Consider the following 11,450-nt stretch of genomic DNA (forward strand, 5'->3'; position numbering starts at 1 on the left):
AGGGATTCCAGAAATGTTTGGAGTAACCGGAGTCTCTGATGTCGTTGGAACACTTGTTCTAACTTTAATAGGAGATTTGGAACCGGTTAAACGAGTTCGCTTTGTCCGTACTGGTTTCGATTCCGGAGACAAAGACGGTTGACTCGTAAGCCTCCACGAACGACGGGGTTTCAATTGACTTTCTTCCACGATTGTGGATTACTCGATCAACTAAAATAAAAAGGGGAAGGTATGTTTCTGTATTAAATGAATTTTAGATGCTTTTGACACATCTTATTGTTTCAGTTTTTAAGAGTCGAGAAAAAGCAAAAGATGACTCTAGTCTCCTTCGATTTTTAATGAGCCTGAAGTGACAGGTGCTCAGATGGACCTTTTCTGTTAAGGAGTCTGAAAAGGAACTAAAGGGACTGCTCTGGAGATCTAGGTAGAGGGAGTACCAAACCAATCGTAAAACTGCAGAATAATTTTTACGGTATGGCAATCAATCTTCCCGAATGCTGTGTTCGGTGCATTGCGATCAGTAGGGCGGCCGACATGGCTTCCTATGGATAAAAGGTTTTAAACCTATAGGGGTCTCCCAATATATACTCGACGGTACGTGGGAGCACAAGTCCGTACTGGCACTTATCGTCTCAAAGTGGAGGAATCACCCAACCATCAGTGAGGACAACAGTTACCAGGCTTTACGGCGTCGGAATACGTCTCTAGCCTAGACCTCTAAATGTTGTGCATTAAGTTCCAAAGCGTTGTTAGGTTCATTGAATTTATTTTAAGTTGATCTTTCTTATGAAGTTTGCCTTTTGGGTTCACCACGAGATGTAGATGTAATTCCTAAAATGCAATCTAAAGATGATAAGCAAACTTTTATCTCTTTTCAGCAATGAAAATACTAGCTACAAGGGGAAAAGAAAGACACAATCTTTTCACAAAGAGCAAAGAGCACACTGTAAATGCACTTTCCTAAATCAAGCCAAATAGACTGTCAATATGCAAATGCACATGTGCATTATTTGTTTTTCACTTTCTTAATATTGATGCCTAAAAAGAAAGTTGATGTACAAATCTGAATTTGCTTTCAAATGACAAACACAAACAAGCTTTTTTTCGAAATCAAAAGGTAGAGATGATTACGACACTTTATGATTTTGAAATAAATACTTGTTTCGACACTAGAAAGTTACAAATTCAAACCAAAGGCAAAAGTAAAAGCATAATCGACCGTCAACAGCAAATAAACTTTCTCCTATGATCAAAATCGACACTTGCGACAGATCTAAATCAAAGGATGACAGTATGACTATTCTACTTTTGCAATGGAAAACTGTAAATGATGTAACAAACACACAAAAACATCTACAGTCTTTTTGTACAAAGGAGGTAGAATTACGGCAAAGAAAAGGGGTTTTTAAATAGACACATACACTGATCACAGGCTGCAAAAATCAGAGACAAAACTGAAAAAATGAAGCAAAGAACCTCAGCTGCACAGGGCTAGGCTGATTAGCGCACCTGTTACACAGAGAAACTGCATTTCAGCGCAGGTAGCCCTCTCGAGAAGTGCGTTGAAATGCATAACCTCTTCACAGAGCCTGCGCTGGGGCAAAAACGAGAATTCTATTTGGGTTCTGGGTCACAGTTTGCAGTTTAATCTATGGTTTTTGGCCGAGTAAAAGCAATCAGTAATGCACAATCATAGGGTAGATTTAAAGGAGGTCTAAGAGCTATCACAAAGGGCAATCAGATCATTTGTGAATCAGCTGTTCAAATCATAAACAGATCTAGTGAATGGATTGAAGTAGCAGATGTCTACTTTGCATTTGTTAATGGAAAATGCAGTTCGATTGCTACTTCTAAGTTTATGAAACAAACAACAAGAGAAACACAAACAAACTAACTAGACAATCGTCCCTAGCGGAGTCGCCATTTTGTTAACGGGAAAAGTGTCTATTCAGAACGACCCTATCCCACTAAGGTGTGACAGTGACCTTAGAAACAAACAGAGAAAACTACTTTCGTATTCTTCTTTATGAACTATAAACGAAGAGGAATAGGATGAACCAACCTGTGTCTTGCGCTAGTCCTTTGATCCAATCTCTCTCCTCTTTGACAGCTTCCAGCTACCTGCTCCCTTACTTGCCCAGCTTCACCAAGTTCCTGTAAGATCACAGAAGAAGAAAACTACACAAAGACATGGATTTATATTCGTAAATAGCTTAGGATCAGATTTAAGCTAAACATACAAATGTAACAAACATCAATGATACACAAGCATGTAGGAGAAACTCAAATAGTTTTATTGATATAAAAAGAAGATCCAGGAGGAGTTACAACCGATGATTCCTGATCCAGCATCAACCTCCCAGCAAAGAAGTGCCTCTTCACCTCCAACAAAGCATAAATCACACAATACTCTGATATCTATCTCAAAACCAACAACAATTCTCTGCAATGTACAAAATTCCAGCCTCTGGATCTTTGGGATGAGGGATCCATATATAGATGTATGCAGAGAGGATGAGTCAGCTTATGATTTGACTAGTGGCTTCTCTCTGTCAGTTCTTGCTTCCACTTGGAGACTGAGAGCCTCTTACTCATTCTTGGTCGAACTCAGTGAGGCAAGTGTCATTGGAGAAGATTCTGGAAGCTTCCATTGTCTTTCCACCTCGCGGAATGGCACTGACATTTGTCATTTCCCGCTCAACGCACCCTGGTAGTGCATTTAGGTGCATTGCAACGCACCTAGCTAGTGTATTTGGGTGCTATGCAACGCAGCTAGCCAGTGGAGCAGCTGAAATGATCCTGATTTGACTGATTCTGAGCAGTTTCCGGTGGAGAACTTCTGGGAGAAGTTGTAATTTGTTGACCTTGTTCCTTTAGGGGTCAGAACAACACTTTTAGGGACTTAGGATCCCTTGGTTTATGGAAATTTCATGCTTATAGCTGTAAGGCACAAAAATGTCTATAACAACTGCATAAACAACTGACTGTCAACCAATGAGATTAAGCAAGCAAGGAAATAAGTGCATCTAGAAAAACAAAGTTTCTGCATCAAGTAAACTATGAACTATGAAAGGAAATGTTGATAACCATTGGAAGAAAATAAAGCATGAAAGAAGACTGTTGAAAATAAGGAAATGAGCATGATGAAGAAGTTCTAAAGCAAATCTAAACTAGACTATGAACCAACTAGAAAGCTGCAAACTCTAGAAGTCCTATGAAAGAGGAAAATCTGTGTTTTGGGGGCAGAAAGAGGGTCTTTGCCTCAAATCATTGTGCCAAAGGGAGGAAGAGAGGCAAAGGCACTATTGCTAGCATTTTTAATCTTTTCTTTATCACTACTTAATCTGCTATCGAAATCAAAAATGGAAGAAAACTACTAAATCATCAAAAGCAACCTATTCTTAACCATAAAAGAAATGCACCTAACAACAACCTAATCTACAGAATGAAATGAAACATACAAATACAAGTAAAGAGGAGCTTGGCTGCTTGGATTGGGCCCTAACCCAAGAGCTTCAGCCCTCTGAGGTAACTCAGTGCTAACTCAAAAAGGATTCCATCTTTATTCTCAAAACAATAACAATATTACATGAACTGTCAAGATAATAAGCTCAAAGTTGAGCAGAGTTTACATAAGCAAAACTGCAGAAAAAATCCAACAAAAATATGACCCTAGTGAGGTCCTAGGTCCCTCTACTTATACAAATGAAGCTACCAACAACTTCCTTAAAATCAGGGAGGCTTGGCTCCCAATACTCAAGATAATCATTAGCCATCCTCCACTTGCTTGGCTGCCTTCTAGTGCATGACTTGGCTGCTTGTACTCCAAGCTGAATGAAGGGGAATTCAAAGTGAGGAGTAATAAATGAGGTGGATTCCCTCCTATAAGTCCTCTCCTTTGTCAACTTCGAGTTATTGCTGCCATTTGTCCATTGGATCTTTGACTTTGACCACAAAATTCATTAATAATCTGCATTAAACACATGTTAGACCACATGGCATCATAACTATCTCAACTCACTATGTAAGCATAAATATAATCATAAAATCATACAATAAGCTAAGAGAATGGTTGATATGACTAGGTTAGGAGGTAAAATGAGCCCATATAATTACTCATTTATAAGGCTCATCATCGCCCCCTACTGAAGGTGTTGCTCATCCTCTGAGGAACTTAGTCAATCTCCTCATATTTTATGGCCCTGGTGGCCTCACTAGCATCCCATGCTTCTGATGTGGTCTCGTCTTCCTTGTCATAGAATCCTACCTTCTTGTCTATCTATTCCCACCGCTCCTACTCTTCTTCTTCTCTTCTGCCTTCCAGCATGCCTAGCAGTAGTGGGGGACTCAATTTGAGGCCAATCCAATTGACCTTCAGCCTCTGCATGGAGCAATTGTACATTGGCACTCTCCTTAGTGCCTCTTTCATCCTTATTGGGGAATGATACTCCCTGATATGCAGACTGTGTGGTAAGGTGTTCCATCTCCTCATACATGCATGCACACAATCATCCCCAAGTAACCTTTCCATATCCTCAAAATGTGCAATGTCTTGTGCCTAATCACTGATATATCTAGGGGCAATCTGACGATTATGTGAAAGAAGGTTATGTGTGCTGATGAGTGCCATGGGGTCTGATGGCTCAGATTTGATCATTAATGGCTCATTCTTCTCCTTTATCATCAACCTTCTTATTTCTACTGCCCTTAACTCTTCATGGTTCATCCATGATGCCATGGCCATTAGTTGCAGGTCCCCTAGCCTAGCATTGGGGTCCCACAAATTCATTTCTATGAGGGCCATGTTATGCAGGTAGAATTATGCCATCCTTGCCTTATATTTTGATGTACTTTGGTCACACAGGTCCATAAACTACCTGTAATCTTGGAAAGGCATTGTGCCTCTTTGTGCCAAAGTCTTTATCTGAAATTGCATCCATTGGTCCTTGAGATACAGGCCATAGGATTTTGTTGGTGTCCTACATTGCAATGCCTCCATGGACCAGCTGGCCATGCATGCCAGTTGGGTCTCTTTCTCTTGCAACTGTCTTCTTAGCAATTCATTTTCAGTTTCAAGGTGACTTCTTGTGATTACTTCCCTGTGTCTGATAGCACTTAACTCTCTACCCATTTCTCTGAGTTTTTTCTCCATATGGCCAATATCCTCAACTCCTTTGGATTTGGCTATTTGCATCCACCTATGGATCCTTATTCTTTCTTTCTCTAATTCAAAGAATAGGGGAATTGCAAATTTTTGGGGAATGATTCTTCCCCCCTCAAGAAGATTGTAGTAGGTGTCAATACTAGGCTGGGGATCAGGTTCTTGTGCCTCTGTTCCTTCCTCCTTTCCCGGTGATTGTCCTTCTACCCTTTTTTCAAATTCTTGGGTCTCCTGTAGTTTTGGCAGGGTCTCCTGTAGAACAGTCCGTGCCTCCTGTAGGACTATTTTTGAGTCCTGTAGTTATACTTTTTCTTTCCATCTGGGAGATTTAGGAGTCCCCCTTTCATAAGTGTAGGTGCCTTGGAAGGGAATTCTTCTCCTTGGGCAGAGGGTGAATCTTCAATAATAATTGGCACTTTTGAAGAAGGCTGGAGCTTCCCTGTTTTGATTCTTGTGCTCTTCTTAGCTCTGAAATACATTGAGGTCTGCCTCTTCCTCTTCTGCTTTGGCTTAATTGGTGTGCTGAGGGTAGTGAGAGAAATTGCTGCCTCTCTTTCGAGGGTCTGAGGGGACACTTCTGTCTTTTCTTCCCCTTTTTCTCCTCCTTCTATCTCTTGCTCTGTCTTTGTTTTCTCTGCTTCATCAGCTTTATCCTCCTCTCTTTTGGTTTCTTCCTTCTTCCCTTCTTGTTCTTATAAACCCCTAGTTGCTTCACCTTCTCCCCCTTGCTGCTCTTCCTCCTCACTACCAGTGGGGCTGATATCATAGGTCAGGGTCTTTATGTCATCTTCAGCTATCATGTTTTTGAAGATTTCCCATGCTATAGGGAGTGTAAATGTATGAAGGGCTTCTTCCACTAAAATTTTGATTAACCCATGGTGAGCTAGCTGCTCTGGATTTCCTGCTTTTACTTTAGTACTGGAGTCAATGAGGGACTGCAAGAGGAAGTAGGGGATGCTGAGCTTCTGAGGGGCTAGAGTGTCCATGCCATACCTTAATTCATGCATGATTCTAAAGTGGTAACCATAGACAATGTTGTACCTCCCCTCATAGGAAATATACTTGATTATTTGATAGCTAATCTTATCCCAAGGATATGGTATGCTAGCCCTTCTTATGCAATTTTTGTCTTCTACAGGGGTTTCATTGTTTTGGAAGAAGTTTTTCTTGGCAACCTGGCCAATTGGTTTTTCATCCCTACTCCAAGGCAACCCAAGAGGAAGGGTAGTGACCCTACTGATAAATTCAGGGGTTATCTCCATGGAAAGGCCTCTAAAGGGGATAGTGGCATGCGTTCTGGTGTGAGGGACCAAAGAGTGGGCAAATTCTTGAGCAATTTCCTCATCAAGCCCTTCGAATTTCTCAAAATAGTTCATCCAATTGGCTCTTGTGAATATGTCCACTACTTGGGGATGTGCATGGAGCCTGGAGGAGTTGGTGGGCTCCTTCCTCATAAAACCTCATGTCGTTTTTTTTATGCTTCCTTGGAAAACCAAATATGGAAATGGAGAGAACAATTTTTGAAATAAAATAGAGAGACAAAGAGACTGTGTTTTTTTTTAAAGAAATAAGCAACAATTCTTTTATGAATTTCCTCAAACCAAAAGTTTTACTTCCTCCCCAAAATTAAACCACTACTTGCATATTTTGATATTCAATGGAGGTATGCCAAGAACCTATGTCTTCATCTCGAGAATTATGCTAAAACCCATATTTTCCCTCTCTAAAACAACTCACTAGCCCTCCTGTAGAAGATTGTTGGACCTCCTGTAGAATTCCTGTAGGTTCTCCTATAGAATCTGTAAGTGCTCTGGTAGAAAACGCCGAGAGTAGGGATATGGGAGAGATTAATGGAGAACGATGGTTTCTAGGCTGTGGGGGTACAAGAAGGTTGCAGGAGCAGAGTTTCGAGGAGAGAATGAAGGAAAAGGTGGTGAGAGTGCTTGGGGAGGACTACTTGTTGCTTTTTATGGATATTTCAGATGATGGAGGGTGATCTAGCCAAGTGTACGCTAGCCATATTAGGACCGTTGGTCCCCACCTGCCTTGTCATCATGGCCCTTTTCTGTAATCATCCCTCATGATTGCAACGGAGTTCACACTACCTCCACTACCTCTCCTTGACATATCTGTTGAGTTGATTGTGCGCACGTGTGGGTGACATCTTCGGATGACTGAAGTCAACTAGATGAAGGTGGCCAAGTTAACTGGCCACCTTTTCCTCATTCAACCTCAACCATCTCATTGCTTTTGCATGCCTTCTAAATACAAAAATGCAAATAGAGGAGTGGGTTAGTTACCTACCTGTGATCCAAATGCATTCACTGTTAGGTGTTGTGGTTCTCTCTCTCTGCTGCATTTCTTTGATTCCTTTGATGCATGTTGTTTGCTTGTTGATGTGTGCTTATGCTTTCTATAGGTTCCTCTCTGGATGGATTTGATATTTAGTTGTCTTCTTCAACCTTCATATTTTCACCTTCTTGCTACTGATGCTGGATTTTAATGGGATCAGCTACTACAGGAATTCCTACAGGAGCTCATGTAGCTACTTCTCCCTTTGAAATTTCAGCTTCTTTCTGTGCTTGGAGCTGTGAGGATGATGCCAGAGATGTAGATAGAGATGGAGAGGTAATGGGTTGCTTCAGGTGAGGTGGATGGTGTTGTTTCTTTTCTCATTTTTTTTTTTTTTTTTTTCTTTTTCCTAAAAATTGTTTTTTCTGTGTTTTTTTCTTGGGCAGGAAGAAGAATGATGCTTGGGATGTGATGTGGGCTTGGAAATGATGGCAAGGAGGTTTGAAGACTGTAGGAGGATTTATAGACCTTTTATGAAGCTTCCCTGTTCCTCAAACTGCTTTTTATGTCCATTTCTGGCTCTCTGTAATTCCAACAGGAGCCTCCTGTAGAAAACATATAGCCTCCTGTAGAAAAGATAGTTCTTGGAAAAGAAGCACAATGAGGTGGAAAGAATGCTAAGAATGATGGAGAAAGGTTTGGGAAGGTAGGATAGGTGCTAGTATTGGTTTTAGGGCTCCCTTGGCACCTTCTGCTACTTCTTGTAGTCCTCCTGCAAACCTGCATTGAAACTAGAAATTCATTTTCTCTCTTCTTTTTTTTTTTTGAAAACAACTAGGGCGCCTTAGGGAGGTTTTCATCCTAGTTGCCTGCCCTGGGTGCCTCCAAGGGAGGTTTTCACCTAGGGATATTATTTTTCTCCTCTCTTTTTTTGACATCACTAGGCCGCCTCAGAAGAGGTTTCAACCCAATGATGGGACCCAAGCACCTCATGGAGGTTTTCACTTGAGTCCTTATTATTATTTTTTTTTTTCTTTTTCTTCAGTGAGTGGGTGAAGTGGAGGCTAAGACATGCTCCACTACCATCACTATTTTATTCACATCATCAATGAACTCTCACTTGAAGAGGGGTTTCTTGTAGACTTTCAATCGGTGTCCATTGCCAAGCATGGGGATGGCTTCATCATCAATGGTTCTCATCAGAACTGAACCTTTTTCATTGCATTTCTCCACAATGTAGGGTCCCAGCCATCTTGTCCTCAGCTTGCCCTTGAAACCTTTGTATCTTAAATCATAGAGTAGTGCCCAATCTCCCTCTTGAAAGTGCTTCTCCTTGATGTTTTTGTCATGCCATATCTTTCTCTAATGCTAAACTACCGCTGTATGGAGAAGGGCCCGCATTTGGTGTTCATCCAATCCATTGAGTTGGAGTAATCTTTCTTTTTGTGCATGGATAAGGTTTAGGTCCAGCTGAGCTGCCATCCTTAGGGTATTGAATTCAAATTCTATTGACAGCAAAGCCTTCTTCCCATAGACCAGCTCATAGGATGTGAACCCTGTAGTGGTCTTCAGGTTGTATTGTAGGCCCAAGTGGCCTCAACTAATATGTTTGCCTAGTCTTTCCTATTGCTGCTCACTACCTTTGTCATGATTCCTTCCAGTGCTCTGTTAGTGACCTCCACTTGCCCATTGGCTTATGGATGGTAAGGTGTGGAAGTCCTGTACCTGATTCTACGATGTGTGAGCAAGTCTTCAATTGAATTGGAAGTGAACTGGCTGCCTTGATTTGTGACCAATTCTCTTGGATACCCGAACTTGTAGAATATGTTCTCTCTTAAAAATGCAGCTACTTTTTCCTCTGTCATTGCTTTGATTCGCTTTTGTCTCTGCCCACTTTGTTAGGTAGTCGGTGCACACAATAATGTATTGCTTCTGTTGTGAAGGAGGGCTGATAGGCCCCAAAAAGGCCATGCCCCACTACTTAAATGGATCAAAGGTCACTTGAGGCTACATGGGCATTTCATCCTTTGGAGTAGGTTTCACCATCCTTTGACACTGATCACACTGGTTGGTATATCTCCCCACATCTTGATGAAGAGTGGGCCAATAGTAGCCTGCTTGCAATATCTTGAAGGAAGTTCTTTTTGCTGCAAAATGACCTCCACAAGGCCCATCGTGACAGGTTAGGAGGATGTAAAAACTTCCTCCTCCTTGACACATCTTCTCAAGATCTGATCTAGGCCAAGTTTGAAGAGATTGCCCGTAATCCAGGTGAAAGGGGCACTTTTCCTTACTATCTTGCTCTTCTCTTTTGAGGATAACTGTGGTGGGAATTGTGTGGAAACCAAGAAGTTTGCTATATCAGCAAACCATGGAGACAGTACTGAGATAGCAAATAGGTGTTCATCTAGCATTTGATCATCCACCATTCCTTCTTCACCTGTAGGAAAATTTACTCTAGACAAAAAGTCAACAACAACATTTTCTTTACCAGGCTTATCAACAATGGTCAAATCGAACTGTTGCAGTAAAAGAAACCATCGAATAATGTGGGCATTTACATCTAGTTTTTTCATTAAATATATAATTGAAGCATGATCAATGTGCACAAAGGTTTGATAGCATGTGATATAATGTCTGAATTTGTTTAAGGAATGCACTACAGCTAGGAGTTCCTTTTCGGTGACTGTATAGTTTAGCTCCACCTTTGACAAGTTTTTGCTTATAAAGTATATGGCATAAGGCAAATTTTCATCAATTTGTCCCAAGGCTACTCCTATCGCTTTCTTCAAGGCATTAGTGTGAATTAGGAAAGGTAGGGCCCAGTTTGGACCTCTCAAGATTGGGGCAATCACGAGTTTGTTCTTCAAGATATCTAGGGCTTCTTGATATTTTTCTGACCATATAAACTCAACATCTTTACCTAAGAGGCCAAACAACAGAGAGGCTAGCTTGTTGAAATCTTTAATGAATCTCTGGTAATACCCAACTAAGCCTACGATACTTCTGACATCTCTCACTTTTTGAGGAGGTGGGACCCTTTGGATGATGGCAATTTTTTGGGGTCCACCTACAGTCCTTGTTGAGATATTGCATGACCTAGCATGGTCCCTTCAGTTATCAAAAATTCACATTTTTCCGGACTAAGGGATAGGTTCATTTCAATACATTTGTCTAGAACTTTCCCTAGATAGACAAGGCTTCCTAAAAGTTAGAGCCATAAGGAGTGAAGTCATCCATATATATCTCTACTACATCATGAACTAATTTAGAAAATATACTTAGTACCGCTCTTTGGAAAGTGGCTGGAGTGTTACACAAACCAAAAGGAAGGACCCAATATGCAAAGGTACCCCACGAACAAGTGAAAGTGGCCTTTTCTTGGTCTTCAGGGCTGATTTGAATATGATTGTACCCGTTAAACCCCTCTAGGAAAGAGAAGAAATTTTCCCCTGCCAGACAGTCTAACACTTGATCTATGAAAGGTAAAGAGAAATGGTCCTTTTTAGTGGATTTGTTCAATTCCCGATAGTCAACAAGATTCTCTGCTTACCATTTTTCTTTGGCACTAGCACCAAAGGAGAGACCCATTCACTGTCAGAGATGGGATAGATGAACCCTGCATCAAGCAATTTCTGCAGTTCTTCCTTAACAATATCTTTAAGTGCTGGATTCATCCCCCTTTGAGGCTGTCTGACTGGCTTGCAACCCTCATTGATGTAGATATGATGAGTACATACTGAAGGGTGCACTCCCTTCATCTCCTTATAACTCCAGGCGAAGGCATCTAAGTGCTTTCTCAGTAGGCTACACAATTCCTTCTCCTAGGAAGTGATAGGGATGGATTGATTTTCAAGGTTCTTTCTGGATCGAAATCTATATTTTAAATGTGGAGAGAAGTGGAGTTGGCCACATAGAGATCGGTTGAGGGGTTTTTTGGGTTTCTCTTACTATGTCCTCTAAGGGCGATACACTGGGAGGTGGATTCTAAATCAGA

The sequence above is a fragment of the Pinus tabuliformis genome, chromosome 6, assembly GCF_031772625.1.
Source record: "Pinus tabuliformis cultivar Carrire ecotype Pingquan chromosome 6, CPIR1, whole genome shotgun sequence".
NCBI lineage: Eukaryota > Viridiplantae > Streptophyta > Pinopsida > Pinales > Pinaceae > Pinus > Pinus tabuliformis.